The sequence below is a fragment of the Actinia tenebrosa genome, unplaced genomic scaffold (assembly GCF_029948245.1).
Source record: "Actinia tenebrosa isolate PJP-AT-01 unplaced genomic scaffold, QUT_ActTen_1.0 utg2038__unscaffolded, whole genome shotgun sequence".
Lineage (NCBI taxonomy): Eukaryota > Metazoa > Cnidaria > Anthozoa > Actiniaria > Actiniidae > Actinia > Actinia tenebrosa.
In genome coordinates this window covers 266,228-283,201 of record NW_028292600.1, presented here as the reverse complement: position 1 = coordinate 283,201, position 16,974 = coordinate 266,228, and the positions used below count along the sequence as shown (strand labels likewise).

At 34.7% G+C, this 16,974-nt stretch overlaps 2 long non-coding RNA genes across 3 annotated transcripts; one reads left to right on the top strand and one right to left on the bottom strand.

The window, feature by feature from the left end:
• Positions 1-3,669: 3,669 nt before the first annotated feature.
• LOC116301983 (uncharacterized) lies at positions 3,670-15,645 on the bottom strand. 2 transcript variants are annotated; one of them, XR_016118939.1, is made up of 9 exons: positions 15,418-15,645; positions 14,068-14,169; positions 11,392-11,492; positions 10,090-10,196; positions 8,799-8,895; positions 7,508-7,604; positions 6,209-6,307; positions 4,918-5,014; positions 3,670-3,723 (listed from the first exon to the last, which is right to left on the bottom strand). It is a non-coding gene; the product is annotated as an uncharacterized LOC116301983 (long non-coding RNA). The 2 variants fall into 2 exon arrangements; XR_016118940.1 differs by lacking the exons at positions 3,670-3,723; positions 4,918-5,014 and having other exon boundaries at positions 5,924-6,307.
• LOC148904345 (uncharacterized) lies at positions 8,894-11,835 on the top strand. The gene is made up of 2 exons (XR_016118941.1): positions 8,894-10,099; positions 11,015-11,835. It is a non-coding gene; the product is annotated as an uncharacterized LOC148904345 (long non-coding RNA).
• Positions 15,646-16,974: the final 1,329 nt, after the last annotated feature.

The following is a 16,974-nucleotide window of genomic DNA, read 5'->3' as shown; positions in this document are numbered from 1 at the left end:
TTTCGACGTTGTAAATTTCAACTGAATAATGAAATCAACATTCGAAAATTCAAATCATTTAAATCGAATCTAGGGGTCAACGCGTGAGCTTGTTTGACTGTAAGCTTATTTATGTGTTTCACATACTTGAATATTAAAGTTTTTTTAAAAAGTTAATCAACATCTAAATCAAAATGAAAACTGTTGACTTCTGAAACTATTTAGTCTTTTAGTAAAAACTTATACAAACGGTTCAGTTGAAAGAAACTCCACTTCTTAGCGTCCTTCGCAACCGAACAACAAACATTTGTCACAACGTTTTAACTCATTTGCCATGTGTTTCCCTTAATGTATTTGCCATGAGTTTAACATAAACATTACGGGAGAAAATAACTGTGTTTTTGTACTCAAGATTTGGGCAAACAAGCAAAATATTTCAATCAAATACACAAATCGGATAGAGTGACTCTAGTTTGCCGGTTTCATTAGGAGTTTCACATGTAACACTCTTGTTGTCACACACATTTTTGTTCGCGTCTTAAATTTTTAACTCCTTCGCGATGTTTCCCCTACTTTATTTGCCGTGAGTTTAATATAAAATATATTATAAAATGCGTATATGAAACTTTTTTTGCTGAATAAGACTGGTTTTATGTTTATCATGAACTGCTTTTTCTAATGTATGTGTATATAAAATGTGTTGTGTTATGTATCGCTCCTTTAATTCGCGAATTATCTGTTTTCTCTTTATTCTTTTGTGATGTTTCTCTGTTTTTATTCGTTTGACAGGTATTTTAAAGCTTCTTGGATAATAAAAAAAAGTTTTCGCAGAAAGATTTGGGCAAACAAGCAAATATTTCTTACATAAATCGGATAGTTTGCAGGTTTCATTGACAAGTTTCACATGTAACACGTCACACATCATCTGTTCGTTCGCGTCTTTTACAGACTTTTTTAAACTCATTCGCGATGTTCGCTCCCCTACTTTATTTGTTTGAAAGGTATTTTAAAGCATCTTGAATATAAATAAGTTTTTTAAGAAGATTCCAAAAATCAATAAATAACTCGTTATCAAATAGAAGATTTACTAGTCTCCCTCGCATCTGTTTTTAGTGTCGGTCATTACGCAACGCTCCCTGCGTTGCGTGACGACCGACACTAAAAACGGACGCGAGGGAGAATAAAGATTTACCGGTTTCATTCACGAGTTGGACCTGGTTCGAAAAGACCTGGATCGAAAAGACTTTGGTTCGAAAAGACCGGTATTCCTGGGAAACTACATTCTCTCTCATGTTAATCAGATTAGACCAGATTCAATTGTTGCTGCCTCCTGTCATGGCTGCCATCGCGTGATGGTGCAAAGGTTATACAACTTGGGCTGCTGCAGCCTTAAATTGAAAATGATTTTTCACACACTTAATTAATACACATAAACCAGGCTTTACACTGATGCTAGTTTGGTTCACTACAATTATAGTCAACACTTGTAAAGAGTGATGCCGTCTTGTTCAACTCTGAGAGTTTAAGATCTTCTAGGCATTTATTTTATCGTTAACCAGTACAAAGTGAAAACCATGGTTGAACAAAAAACAATGTTGGAAAACAACACTCTCTTACCAGTGTAACTATAATTTTATTTAATATTTGCATCTTCCGCATGAGAAACCAATTATGGGAAAAGCATGCAAATTGCTTTTAAAGCTAGGTCTGGATTTGACATAATTCACAAAATGTAAAGTCCAGGACATCCTAATGATGTTGCTAAAAAACTTCGTTTTCAACCAAACTTAAGCATCAGTGTAAACTTTGGTTCATGTGTAGTAAGTGTACTAAAAATCCCATTTAGCTTAGGTCTGTAACAGGAGTTATAGCCGTTTAAATCCAAATACTACCCGTGCACTCTAAAAAATAGGGTTGAGCCACCTTAAGAGTACCAATTGTTCAGTTTGCAGATACAAGCATCAAAAATGGCACAAAAGGATAGATGACCAAATGCTGAATAATTTGTGTTGTAGTCCCACACCCAGAAAGCATTACTTCCATATAATTTAACTATAATTCTTTGTTATCTCATTTCGTTGCTGAGATATATAATGCAATATAGAATTTACAAAATTATGACGTCATCACAGGGACCAATTAAAAAGTGAAAAATCAAATAAAAGATAATATTTGTGAAAATTCACCCAAAATGCATGTCTGAAACATGTGGTAGAATGCTATGCTTGATGATGTTCACCATCTTATACCATAGAGAACAACAAGTTATTCCCAAAATGTAAAGCTGAAATTTCATGCCTTATTTAATACCACAAGAGGACAAATTACTCACAAATTTCAAGGTGAAATTTCACTGTTGCCATATATATATATATATATATATATATATGGTGATGTAGTTTCTTCTTTTTCAACATGAAATGGCATCTAGATTGTTGAGACTGGCAAGACAAAGAAAACACTTTTTTCAATCACCAAGTCAGCAAAGAATTTATATATTAGTACCCCCAAAACGCATCAATAATTAATGGCAAATATTTCAGGATGCAAACCAAAGTACACTTTTCCCCTGGCAAACTACATTCTCTCTCATGTTAATCAGATTAGACCAGACTCAGTTGTTGCTGCCTCCTGTCATGGCTGCCATCGCGTGATGGTGCAAAGGTTATACAACTTGGGCTGCTGCAGCCTTAAATTGAAAATGATTTTTCACACACTTAATTAATACACATAAACCAGGCTTTACACCGATGCTAGTTTGGTTCACTACAATTATAGTCAACACTTGTAAAGAGTGATTCCGTCTTGTTCAACTCTGAGAGTTTTTAAGACCTTCTAGGCATTTATTTTATCGTTAACCAGTACAAAGTGAAAACCATGGTTGAACAAAAAACAATGTTGGAAAACAACACTCTCTTACCAGTGTAACTATAATTTTATTTAATATTTGCATCTTCCGCATGAGAAACCAATTATGGGAAAAGCATGCAAATTGCTTTTAAAGCTAGGTCTGGATTTGACATAATTCACAAAATGTAAAGTCCAGGACATCCTAATGATGGTGCTAAAAAACTTCGATTTCAACCAAACTTAAGCATCAGTGTAAACTTTGGTTCATGTGTAGTAAGTGTACTAAAAATCCCATTTAGCTTAGGTCTGTAACGGGAGTTATAGCCGTTTAAATCCCAAGTACTACCCGTGCACTCTAAAAAATAGGGTTGAGCCACCTTAAGAGTACCAATTGTTCAGTTTGCAGATACAAGCATCAAAAATGGCACAAAAGGAGAAATGACCATTATTGCTGAATAATTTGTGTTGTAGTCCCACACCCAGAAAGCATTACTTCCATATAATTTAACTATAATTCTTTGTTATCTCATTTTGTTGCTGAGATATAATGCAATATAGAATTTACAAAATTATGACGTCATCACAGGGACCAATTAAAAAGTGAAAAATCAAATAAAAGATATATTTGTGAAAATTCACCCAAAATGCATGTCTGAAACATGTGGTAGAATGCTATGCTTGATGATGTTCACCATCTTATACCATAGAGAACAACAAGTTATTCCCAAAATGTAAAGCTGAAATTTCATGCCTTATTTAATACCACAAGAGGACAAATTACTCACAAATTTCAAGGTGAAATTTCACTGTTGCCATATATATATATATATATATATATATATGGTGATGTAGTTTCTTCTTTTTCAACATGAAATGGCATCTAGATTGTTGAGACTGGCAAGACAAAGAAAACACTTTTTTCAATCACCAAGTAAGCAAAGAATTTATATATTAGTACCCCCAAAACGCATCAATAATTAATGGCAAATATTTCAGGATGCAAACCAAAGTACACTTTTCCCCTGGCAAACTACATTCTCTCTCATGTTAATCAGATTAGACCAGACTCAGTTGTTGCTGCCTCCTGTCATGGCTGCCATCGCGTGATGGTGCAAAGGTTATACAACTTGGGCTGCTGCAGCCTTAAATTGAAAATGATTTTTCACACACTTAATTAATACACATAAACCAGGCTTTACACCGATGCTAGTTTGGTTCACTACAATTATAGTCAACACTTGTAAAGAGTGATTCCGTCTTGTTCAACTCTGAGAGTTTTTAAGACCTTCTAGGCATTTATTTTATCGTTAACCAGTACAAAGTGAAAACCATGGTTGAACAAAAAACAATGTTGGAAAACAACACTCTCTTACCAGTGTAACTATAATTTTATTTAATATTTGCATCTTCCGCATGAGAAACCAATTATGGGAAAAGCATGCAAATTGCTTTTAAAGCTAGGTCTGGATTTGACATAATTCACAAAATGTAAAGTCCAGGACATCCTAATGATGGTGCTAAAAAACTTCGATTTCAACCAAACTTAAGCATCAGTGTAAACTTTGGCTCATGTGTAGTAAGTGTACTAAAAATCCCATTTAGCTTAGGTCTGTAACGGGAGTTATAGCCGTTTAAATCCCAAGTACTACCCGTGCACTCTAAAAAATAGGGTTGAGCCACCTTAAGAGTACCAATTGTTCAGTTTGCAGATACAAGCATCAAAAATGGCACAAAAGGAGAAATGACCATTATTGCTGAATAATTTGTGTTGTAGTCCCACACCCAGAAAGCATTACTTCCATATAATTTAACTATAATTCTTTGTTATCTCATTTTGTTGCTGAGATATAATGCAATATAGAATTTACAAAATTATGACGTCATCACAGGGACCAATTAAAAAGTGAAAAATCAAATAAAAGATATATTTGTGAAAATTCACCCAAAATGCATGTCTGAAACATGTGGTAGAATGCTATGCTTGATGATGTTCACCATCTTATACCATAGAGAACAACAAGTTATTCCCAAAATGTAAAGCTGAAATTTCATGCCTTATTTAATACCACAAGAGGACAAATTACTCACAAATTTCAAGGTGAAATTTCACTGTTGCCATATATATATATATATGGTGATGTAGTTTCTTCTTTTTCAACATGAAATGGCATCTAGATTGTTGAGACTGGCAAGACAAAGAAAACAATTATTTCAATCACCAAGTCAGCAAAGAATTTATATATTAGTACCCCCAAAACGCATCAATAATTAATGGCAAATATTTCAGGACGCAAACCAAAGTACACTTTTCCCCTGGCAAACTACATTCTCTCTCATGTTAATCAGATTAGACCAGACTCAATTGTTGCTGCCTCCTGTCATGGCTGCCATCGCGTGATGGTGCAAAGGTTGTACGACTTGGGCTGCTGCAGACTTCAATTGAAAATGATTTTTCACACACTTAATTAATACACATAAACCAGGCTTTACACCGATGCTAGTTTGGTTCACTACAATTATAGTCAACACTTGTAAAGAGTGATGCTATCTTGTTCAACTCTGAGAGTTTTTAAGACCTTCTAGGCATTTATTTTATCGTTAACCAGTACAAAGTGAAAACCATGGTTGAACAAAAAACAATGTTGGAAAACAACACTCTCTTACCAGTGTAACTATAATTTTATTTAATATTTGCATCTTCCGCATGAGAAACCAATTATGGGAAAAGCATGCAAATTGCTTTTAAAGCTAGGTCTGGATTTGACATAATTCACAAAATGTAAAGTCCAGGACATCCTAATGATGGTGCTAAAAAACTTCGATTTCAACCAAACTTAAGCATCAGTGTAAACTTTGGTTCATGTGTAGTAAGTGTACTAAAAATCCCATTTAGCTTAGGTCTGTAACGGGAGTTATAGCCGTTTAAATCCCAAGTACTACCCGTGCACTCTAAAAAATAGGGTTGAGCCACCTTAAGAGTACCAATTGTTCAGTTTGCAGATACAAGCATCAAAAATGGCACAAAAGGAGAAATGACCATTATTGCTGAATAATTTGTGTTGTAGTCCCACACCCAGAAAGCATTACTTCCATATAATTTAACTATAATTCTTTGTTATCTCATTTTGTTGCTGAGATATAATGCAATATAGAATTTACAAAATTATGACGTCATCACAGGGACCAATTAAAAAGTGAAAAATCAAATAAAAGATATATTTGTGAAAATTCACCCAAAATGCATGTCTGAAACATGTGGTAGAATGCTATGCTTGATGATGTTCACCATCTTATACCATAGAGAACAACAAGTTATTCCCAAAATGTAAAGCTGAAATTTCATGCCTTATTTAATACCACAAGAGGACAAATTACTCACAAATTTCAAGGTGAAATTTCACTGTTGCCATATATATATATATATATGGTGATGTAGTTTCTTCTTTTTCAACATGAAATGGCATCTAGATTGTTGAGACTGGCAAGACAAAGAAAACACTTATTTCAATCACCAAGTCAGCAAAGAATTTATATATTAGTACCCCCAAAACGCATCAATAATTAATGGCAAATATTTCAGGACTGCAAACCAAAGTACACTTTTCCCCTGGCAAACTACATTCTCTCTCATGTTAATCAGATTAGACCAGACTCAATTGTTGCTGCCTCCTGTCATGGCTGCCATCGCGTGATGGTGCAAAGGTTGTACGACTTGGGCTGCTGCAGCCTTCAATTGAAAATGATTTTTCACACACTTAATTAATACACATAAACCAGGCTTTACACCGATGCTAGTTTGGTTCACTACAATTATAGTCAACACTTGTAAAGAGTGATGCTATCTTGTTCAACTCTGAGAGTTTTTAAGACCTTCTAGGCATTTATTTTATCGTTAACCAGTACAAAGTGAAAACCATGGTTGAACAAAAAACAATGTTGGAAAACAACACTCTCTTACCAGTGTAACTATAATTTTATTTAATATTTGCATCTTCCGCATGAGAAACCAATTATGGGAAAAGCATGCAAATTGCTTTTAAAGCTAGGTCTGGATTTGACATAATTCACAAAATGTAAAGTCCAGGACATCCTAATGATGGTGCTAAAAAACTTCGATTTCAACCAAACTTAAGCATCAGTGTAAACTTTGGTTCATGTGTAGTAAGTGTACTAAAAATCCCATTTAGCTTAGGTCTGTAACAGGGAGTTATAGCCGTTTAAATCCAAGGTACTACCCGTGCACTCTAAAAAATAGGGGTTGAGCCACCTTAAGAGTACCGAATTGTTCATTTACAGATACAAGCATCAAAAATGGCACAAAAGGATAGATGACCAATTATTGCTGAATAATTTGTGTTGTAGTCCCACACCCAGAATGCATTACTTTCCATATACTTTAACTATAATTCTTTGTTATCTCATTTCGTTGCTGAGATATAATGCAATATAGAATTTACAAAATTATGACGTCATCACAGGGACCAATTAAAAAGTGAAAAATCAAATAAAAGATAATATTTGTGAAAATTCACCCAAAATGCATGTCTGAAACATGTGGTAGAATGCTATGCTTGATGATGTTCACCATCTTATACCATAGAGAACAACAAGTTATTCCCAAAATGTAAAGCTGAAATTTCATGCCTTATTTAATACCACAAGAGGACAAATTACTCACAAATTTCAAGGTGAAATTTCACTGTTGCCATATATATATATATATGGTGATGTAGTTTCTTCTTTTTCAACATGAAATGGCATCTAGATTGTTGAGACTGGCAAGACAAAGAAAACACTTTTTTCAATCACCAAGTCAGCAAAGAATTTATATATTAGTACCCCCAAAACGCATCAATAATTAATGGCAAATATTTCAGGATGCAAACCAAAGTACACTTTTCCCCTGGCAAACTACATTCTCTCTCATGTTAATCAGATTAGACCAGACTCAGTTGTTGCTGCCTCCTGTCATGGCTGCCATCGCGTGATGGTGCAAAGGTTATACAACTTGGGCTGCTGCAGCCTTAAATTGAAAATGATTTTTCACACACTTAATTAATACACATAAACCAGGCTTTACACCGATGCTAGTTTGGTTCACTACAATTATAGTCAACACTTGTAAAGAGTGATTCCGTCTTGTTCAACTCTGAGAGTTTTTAAGACCTTCTAGGCATTTATTTTATCGTTAACCAGTACAAAGTGAAAACCATGGTTGAACAAAAAACAATGTTGGAAAACAACACTCTCTTACCAGTGTAACTATAATTTTATTTAATATTTGCATCTTCCGCATGAGAAACCAATTATGGGAAAAGCATGCAAATTGCTTTTAAAGCTAGGTCTGGATTTGACATAATTCACAAAATGTAAAGTCCAGGACATCCTAATGATGGTGCTAAAAAACTTCGATTTCAACCAAACTTAAGCATCAGTGTAAACTTTGGTTCATGTGTAGTAAGTGTACTAAAAATCCCATTTAGCTTAGGTCTGTAACGGGAGTTATAGCCGTTTAAATCCCAAGTACTACCCGTGCACTCTAAAAAATAGGGTTGAGCCACCTTAAGAGTACCAATTGTTCAGTTTGCAGATACAAGCATCAAAAATGGCACAAAAGGAGAAATGACCATTATTGCTGAATAATTTGTGTTGTAGTCCCACACCCAGAAAGCATTACTTCCATATAATTTAACTATAATTCTTTGTTATCTCATTTTGTTGCTGAGATATAATGCAATATAGAATTTACAAAATTATGACGTCATCACAGGGACCAATTAAAAAGTGAAAAATCAAATAAAAGATATATTTGTGAAAATTCACCCAAAATGCATGTCTGAAACATGTGGTAGAATGCTATGCTTGATGATGTTCACCATCTTATACCATAGAGAACAACAAGTTATTCCCAAAATGTAAAGCTGAAATTTCATGCCTTATTTAATACCACAAGAGGACAAATTACTCACAAATTTCAAGGTGAAATTTCACTGTTGCCATATATATATATATATGGTGATGTAGTTTCTTCTTTTTCAACATGAAATGGCATCTAGATTGTTGAGACTGGCAAGACAAAGAAAACAATTATTTCAATCACCAAGTCAGCAAAGAATTTATATATTAGTACCCCCAAAACGCATCAATAATTAATGGCAAATATTTCAGGACGCAAACCAAAGTACACTTTTCCCCTGGCAAACTACATTCTCTCTCATGTTAATCAGATTAGACCAGACTCAATTGTTGCTGCCTCCTGTCATGGCTGCCATCGCGTGATGGTGCAAAGGTTGTACGACTTGGGCTGCTGCAGACTTCAATTGAAAATGATTTTTCACACACTTAATTAATACACATAAACCAGGCTTTACACCGATGCTAGTTTGGTTCACTACAATTATAGTCAACACTTGTAAAGAGTGATGCTATCTTGTTCAACTCTGAGAGTTTTTAAGACCTTCTAGGCATTTATTTTATCGTTAACCAGTACAAAGTGAAAACCATGGTTGAACAAAAAACAATGTTGGAAAACAACACTCTCTTACCAGTGTAACTATAATTTTATTTAATATTTGCATCTTCCGCATGAGAAACCAATTATGGGAAAAGCATGCAAATTGCTTTTAAAGCTAGGTCTGGATTTGACATAATTCACAAAATGTAAAGTCCAGGACATCCTAATGATGGTGCTAAAAAACTTCGATTTCAACCAAACTTAAGCATCAGTGTAAACTTTGGTTCATGTGTAGTAAGTGTACTAAAAATCCCATTTAGCTTAGGTCTGTAACAGGAGTTATAGCCGTTTAAATCCAAATACTACCCGTGCACTCTAAAAAATAGGGTTGAGCCACCTTAAGAGTACCAATTGTTCAGTTTGCAGATACAAGCATCAAAAATGGCACAAAAGGATAGATGACCAAATGCTGAATAATTTGTGTTGTAGTCCCACACCCAGAAAGCATTACTTCCATATAATTTAACTATAATTCTTTGTTATCTCATTTCGTTGCTGAGATATATAATGCAATATAGAATTTACAAAATTATGACGTCATCACAGGGACCAATTAAAAAGTGAAAAATCAAATAAAAGATAATATTTGTGAAAATTCACCCAAAATGCATGTCTGAAACATGTGGTAGAATGCTATGCTTGATGATGTTCACCATCTTATACCATAGAGAACAACAAGTTATTCCCAAAATGTAAAGCTGAAATTTCATGCCTTATTTAATACCACAAGAGGACAAATTACTCACAAATTTCAAGGTGAAATTTCACTGTTGCCATATATATATATATATATATATATATGGTGATGTAGTTTCTTCTTTTTCAACATGAAATGGCATCTAGATTGTTGAGACTGGCAAGACAAAGAAAACACTTTTTTCAATCACCAAGTCAGCAAAGAATTTATATATTAGTACCCCCAAAACGCATCAATAATTAATGGCAAATATTTCAGGATGCAAACCAAAGTACACTTTTCCCCTGGCAAACTACATTCTCTCTCATGTTAATCAGATTAGACCAGACTCAGTTGTTGCTGCCTCCTGTCATGGCTGCCATCGCGTGATGGTGCAAAGGTTATACAACTTGGGCTGCTGCAGCCTTAAATTGAAAATGATTTTTCACACACTTAATTAATACACATAAACCAGGCTTTACACCGATGCTAGTTTGGTTTACTACAATTATATATAGTCAACACTTGTAAAGAGTGATGCTATCTTGTTCAACTCTGAGAGTTTTTAAGACCTTCTAGGCATTTATTTTATCGTTAACCAGTACAAAGTGAAAACCATGGTTGAACAAAAAACAATGTTGGAAAACAACACTCTCTTACCAGTGTAACTATAATTTTATTTAATATTTGCATCTTCCGCATGAGAAACCAATTATGGGAAAAGCATGCAAATTGCTTTTAAAGCTAGGTCTGGATTTGACATAATTCACAAAATGTAAAGTCCAGGACATCCTAATGATGGTGCTAAAAAACTTCGATTTCAACCAAACTTAAGCATCAGTGTAAACTTTGGTTCATGTGTAGTAAGTGTACTAAAAATCCCATTTAGCTTAGGTCTGTAACAGGAGTTATAGCCGTTTAAATCCAGGTACTACCCGTGCACTCTAAAAAATGGGGTTGAGCCACCTTAAGAGTACGAATTTGTTCATTTACAGATACAAGCATCAAAAATGGCACAAAAGGATAGATGACCAAATGCTGAATAATTTGTGTTGTAGTCCCACACCCAGAATGCATTTTTTCCATATACTTTAACTATAATTCTATGTTATCTCATTTCGTTGCTGAGATATAATGCAATATAGAATTTACAAAATTATGACGTCATCACAGGGACCAATTAAAAAGCGAAAAATCAAATAAAAGATATATTTGTGAAAATTCACCCAAAATGCATGTCTGAAACATGTGGTAGAATGCTATGCTTGATGATGTTCACCATCTTATACCATAGAGAACAACAAGTTATTCCCAAAATGTAAAGCTGAAATTTCATGCCTTATTTAATACCACAAGAGGACAACTTACTCACAAATTTCAAGGTGAAATTTCACTGTTGCCATATATATATATATATATATGGTGATGTAGTTTCTTCTTTTTCAAATTGAAATGGCATCTAGATTGTTGAGACTGGCAAGACAAAGAAAACAATTATTTCAATCACCAAGTCAGCAAAGAATTTAGTACCCCAAAAATGCATCAATAATTAATGGAAAGTATTTCAGAACTGGTGAGATGATGAGAAGGGTTAGAAAATCCAGAAAAAGTACCAGCTTAAGAGAAAGCCTAACCTCAGAACATAGTTAATAGAGGGGAATGGTTGGGAAACCCATGTAAACTTCAAAAGTCTAATTTTTGCAAATTCTTGAAATAATCTAATAGTTGTCTGCTCTTGCCCCAATCAAAAAGACTATCTAAACTGGCCTGTCCTAATGCGTTGTGGTACGTATAATAAAAGGAAATATAATTATGACTGCCAGAATTCTCTGCTGTATATAATTTGTCGTTTATGATATCACTGTGTAGTTGGTAATCACATTCCAAATTCCTGAAATTAGGGATAACTTTCACTCATGTTTGTCAAAATCTGCATAATTTTTTTACCTTTACAAAACACCCTCAGACCCAGGATATTTTCAAGATACAGAAAAACAAGAATCCTCAATAGCACTTATTAGAACTATTATACTCTAGAGGTTTTGCACCATATCACATGCCCATCACATAATTCTGCTTGGGCTTCCTGTGGTCACATGGCAGAACAATAAAATCTCTCTGCTCTTGGGAATTGAATCCTTTATGTAAAACGACTGTATTGTTCTTGCCATCCAACATATATGGTTTCTGTCACATGGTGGTGCAAAACCTCTATTGCCTTAATTTAATTGTTTCAAGTCAAGGCATTTGGATCATATTGAAAAAATACCTTGGAAGAATTTCCCCCATTATGTGTATAATGCAGACATACTCAAACTATGATAATCTTCTCAAAGTTAGTTAAATCTTTCAAGACCTTTATCCCAGCCACACATACATTGTTCTATAAATGATCATAATCGTGTTAATCATGAAATACTTTGGCTTGAGTGGGAAAAATTCAAGACCAAATACTTTTTTGTATATTATTCTTGCAAAGAAAAAAATGGTACATTTTTATAAATACATCTCCTAGCTTGGGTGTTTATAGTGCCTATGGCACATAAATCTATATTTTCAGCATTGATTCTACACAGAATATAGCTGAATAGTTAAATATTTTGATTTTATTTTATTGATGCATCTTGGAGATCTCAAGGTTTATACTTCCAATATGTTAATGAGTGTTATCATAGGAGATGTGGGGTGATGGCCAAATGAAGAACAACTCTTGTAAGGCAATTGTTTGATAAAAAAAGACTTACGTGAAGTGGAATGGTAAACATTCAGCGATTTTGCAATTTAAAGCATATTTTCAACAGAAAATGGAATTAGAATTATTTTCTAGACCAGGTAAAAGCCTCCCATCGCGCAACTCAAACTCAACTCAAACTCAACTCAACCGCTAACTCAGCAAATAGCCAATGCCCATATATGGTACTTTCTGTAGTAAAAGCTTTATGAAAACATTTGTAAAGCAGTTTTTAATCATTTTTGGGCACTCATGACATGATATGACTGATCAAACAAAGTTGTTTGAGTCTCACCACTGAACACTCCAGTACACATTGAATCCTATTCACTACCAAGAGGCATTGCAAAGCTTTATAAAAACATTTGTAAAGCAGTTTTTGATAATTTTTGGGCATGCAATCAAATCACCAAATTAAACAACAGATCCAACTAGAGTGCTAACAATATAACCGTGAAACTTTAGTAATTACTAAATAGCACAATTTAATGCAAATTCCATTGTTTTCTATTGATTAATTAGTACTATTTTGTACTATTTATTAGTAAATAGTGTTTCACAGATTAATTGTTTGCACTCTAAGATTAAGTCAAGATATATAATGAGTCTCGTCACCCAAACACTCACTTTAGCTACCAAAACATGCATTAAAGCTGTTACTACCTACCATCCCTTATGACTTTACATCTATATATTACACCAAATCAATGTGAAACTGTTTGTTTACAAGCTCAAACTTGCTAAAAATATCATAAATACTTGCAAGGAGCCATTACTAAGGTGTTTAGTAGTAAGGAACTACTTTGAAAGCCAGTCAAGTATGAAGTGATCATGACAACTCTTTGTAAACAGGATGCTCACATGTATTTCAGTTTAAACGAACTTCATAAGATATATGCTAATGCTTTATGGCATAAATCGGAAAGGGAAAGAAAATTGCAAATCAATAACTTTAAAACAATTACTATAGACTGTAGCAGAGGAGGATCCAGGGCTTATTAAATCCCATTTAATGAAGTTATGTTTGACTAATTTGCCAAAGAAAAGTAGCCTGCAGTCGACAGTAGGATCTAGTGTACTGAACCTGAGAGTACTGCAGTATTTTGCTTCATGCAGAAAGTGTCAGCTTGCTTTTGAGTGTTTGTTGCCAAAAGTTCTTAAACATGGAAGGTTGTTGCTCAAGATTTGCTCAAATGGACTCAATCACTGAGTTTATTGAGAGCCAGGAAAACGAAAACACTAGAAAAAAAAGACACAGAACGATGTGGCACTCCTAGTGCTATAGAAAAGATTCCTGCGAAAGAACTCAATGAATACCTCAGTGAATTCATCCTCGGTGTCCATAAGAAAGATGAACCAGCCAACAAAAACTACGAACCAAGCTCTCTACGGGCTTTTATAGCCAGTTTTGAATGATATCTAAAGAAGAAAAATTATGGGGTGAGCATCATCAAATATGCTGACTTTGCACAGACACGAAAAGCTTTGCAATCAAAGCAATGAGAACTCAAACAGAAAGGAAAAGGAAGTATTATATTTTTCGTGTATTAGTCATTATAAGGTGTTTTTGTGATTGGTTTTCACTTTAATATTTAACAAGTACACAAATCAGATCTAAGTATACTTATATTTACAAGTTTATCACACTATTAGAAAGAGACATTTCTATTTCAGTTAACCAATTATCGTTCGAGGTTCAATAAATTTTTTCTCTCAACTCCAAGTTCAAAAAATCTTTACTTGTAATATCTCAGAACTTATAAAATAAATAAATTACATCATGGTTAGTTCGCTTGTACTGTTTTACAGTTGTACTCGCTTGTTCGTTTGATTCTTCACAACTCGTGAATAAAAACTGTATACGCGCTCACTAACCATGAAGATCGTAATCTCTATAGGTACTGTAGCCAACAGCTTCAGTCCCTAACGCTACACTGGTAGCTAAAGTGAGTGTTCATATTCTAAACTGCTTAACACTGAAATACTTTTATAAAGCTTTCCTACAATTTAGTAAATTTTTTAATGTTAGAGTGCACGCACTAAAACCGCGAACAGTAAATAGTACTAATTAGTACTATTTCATACAGAATCCTTTGTTTTCTATTTTTTAAATATCACTATTTAGTGAAACTTTTGACTGCATTTCTTGACCGTCATATGTATGGTTCGAAGTATGCGGCTGAAGACAATTCGAAACTTTAATACCAATTAAAAGCCATATGTCTGCCAAATTAGGTTTTGTTAAGTTAAACAATTTGATGAATATTAGGCTATTTGCGTCCATTTGGTAAAACTTAAGCTTATCACAAACCTTACACGTGGGGAGTGTTTTTCTTTAATATTTTGCGTAGTAATAAAGACAGTGGCAAAGCAAAGTCCAGACGATGAGGAAATGATCATAAAATCAAATACGAAGGGAATTTTTTATGAACTATTTTTATACGTGCCCTTAAAATAGAAAATCATGATCTAGAGGAATCGCTCGTGAAACTTTTGACTGCATTTCTTGACCGTCATATGGTTCGAAGTATGTGGCTAAAAACAATTCGAAACTTTAATACCAATTAAAAGCCATATGTCTGGCAAATTAGGTTTTGTTAAGTTAAACAATTTGGTGAATATTAGGCTATTTGCGTCCGTTAGGTAAAACTTAAGCTTATCACAAACCTTACACGTGGGGAGTGTTTTTTCTCTAATATCCTTTCGCCGAGTACACCATTTCGTCCCAGGTTCGTATTCCTCAATCTCCATCCCAAGAAAGTTAATCGGTCGACATTATCTTTGTGGAATAGTTGCCAAAGTACGAGAATGCATCCAAGAGAAAAAGGGAAATGAACGCCTGTGCTATCGTCTCTTCTCTTTGGTTATTTACTTCGGATTTCTGTGTTGCAAGTACGTGACTTTATATATACCTATTTATAAAATAAATTAAATAGCACGCACGCTGTGATTGGTTGATAGCCATGTTTGCATGAGGGTATGTAAACACAGTTGTGATGTCACAACTTCGTTTTTCCCGTTACAACCACAGGGAGCCCGGCTTGGTGATGTTAAATCGGTAAAACGATCTTGATGAATTTACGTAATAATCGTAATTCAATACACCCATATACAAACGGTCACTACTAATAGAACTTGTAATGCAATAGTGTTAGACGCCTCTTAACGCGTGCGTTACGTATTTGAATTTGAATTTATCACGGTATTAAGTTACACGTTACAAACACTGGTGTTCTATAGTGACCGTTTGTATATGGGGGTATTGAGTTACGATTGTTATGTAATGTCATCAACATATGAAACGTGATCGTTTTACCGATTTAGCATCACCAAGCCGGGCTCCCTGTGTTACAACTTCAAAAATTAAAATTGATGGTTGCAAGCATTTCCAAGAGAGTCAAAAGACAGAAGCATGGCGGCCATTGTGGTGCCGTTCAAAATGGGTGCTAATGAGAAATCTTTTGTTAAATAAATGCCACCACCATCGAAGAATTTCTTTCGAGGAAAAAAATTCCGCAGATAAATTTATTTTGAAGACGAAGGTCCAAATTTTGACTTGTGTCAGGGCCACAGGCATAATCCTATGGTCTTCAGCAGGTCATATCATGACAATCTCTGGTCACCGCAACAAGAATTCCCTCAGGAACTACAACAAACGTTCTTCGTCAGGACAGCTTCGGTTGTGCAGCGACGTGCTTTTCTTAAGAAATAGAAAACGCGCGCGCGTGCTGTGTGCAGTCATAAAGCACGCAGGGGTTGGCAGAACACGAGAGAAGTGTTAGGAGAAGAACGACGCGTAGCGGAGTGCTTCTGGACACTTCTCGTGTGTTCTGCCAACCCCCAAGTGCTTTATAACGGCACACAGCATAGCAAGCAAGTTTTTTATTTGTTTTATAAAATACAAATTACAATAACCGTTATTTTAGATAGGAATGACTGCAACGGAAAGTGCGCGCGCGTGCAATGTGCTCTCATAAAGCACGCGCTCCAAACCAATCAGAACGCAAAACAGTTATTTTATGATATGCTTTAAATGCACCGCCGATAAGGAAATACACGTTTTTTCAAGGAAACAGTCAGCGGCTTCAAAGCTTCTTCCAGCGATAGCTCCTCAGCTCCACAAAATATTTTCTCGAGGCAAGATGAAACAATCAACTTCGCTGCCATGTTTTCTGGCTGTCAAATTGAAATAATAAATAAATAAATAATAAATCACTTTATTTA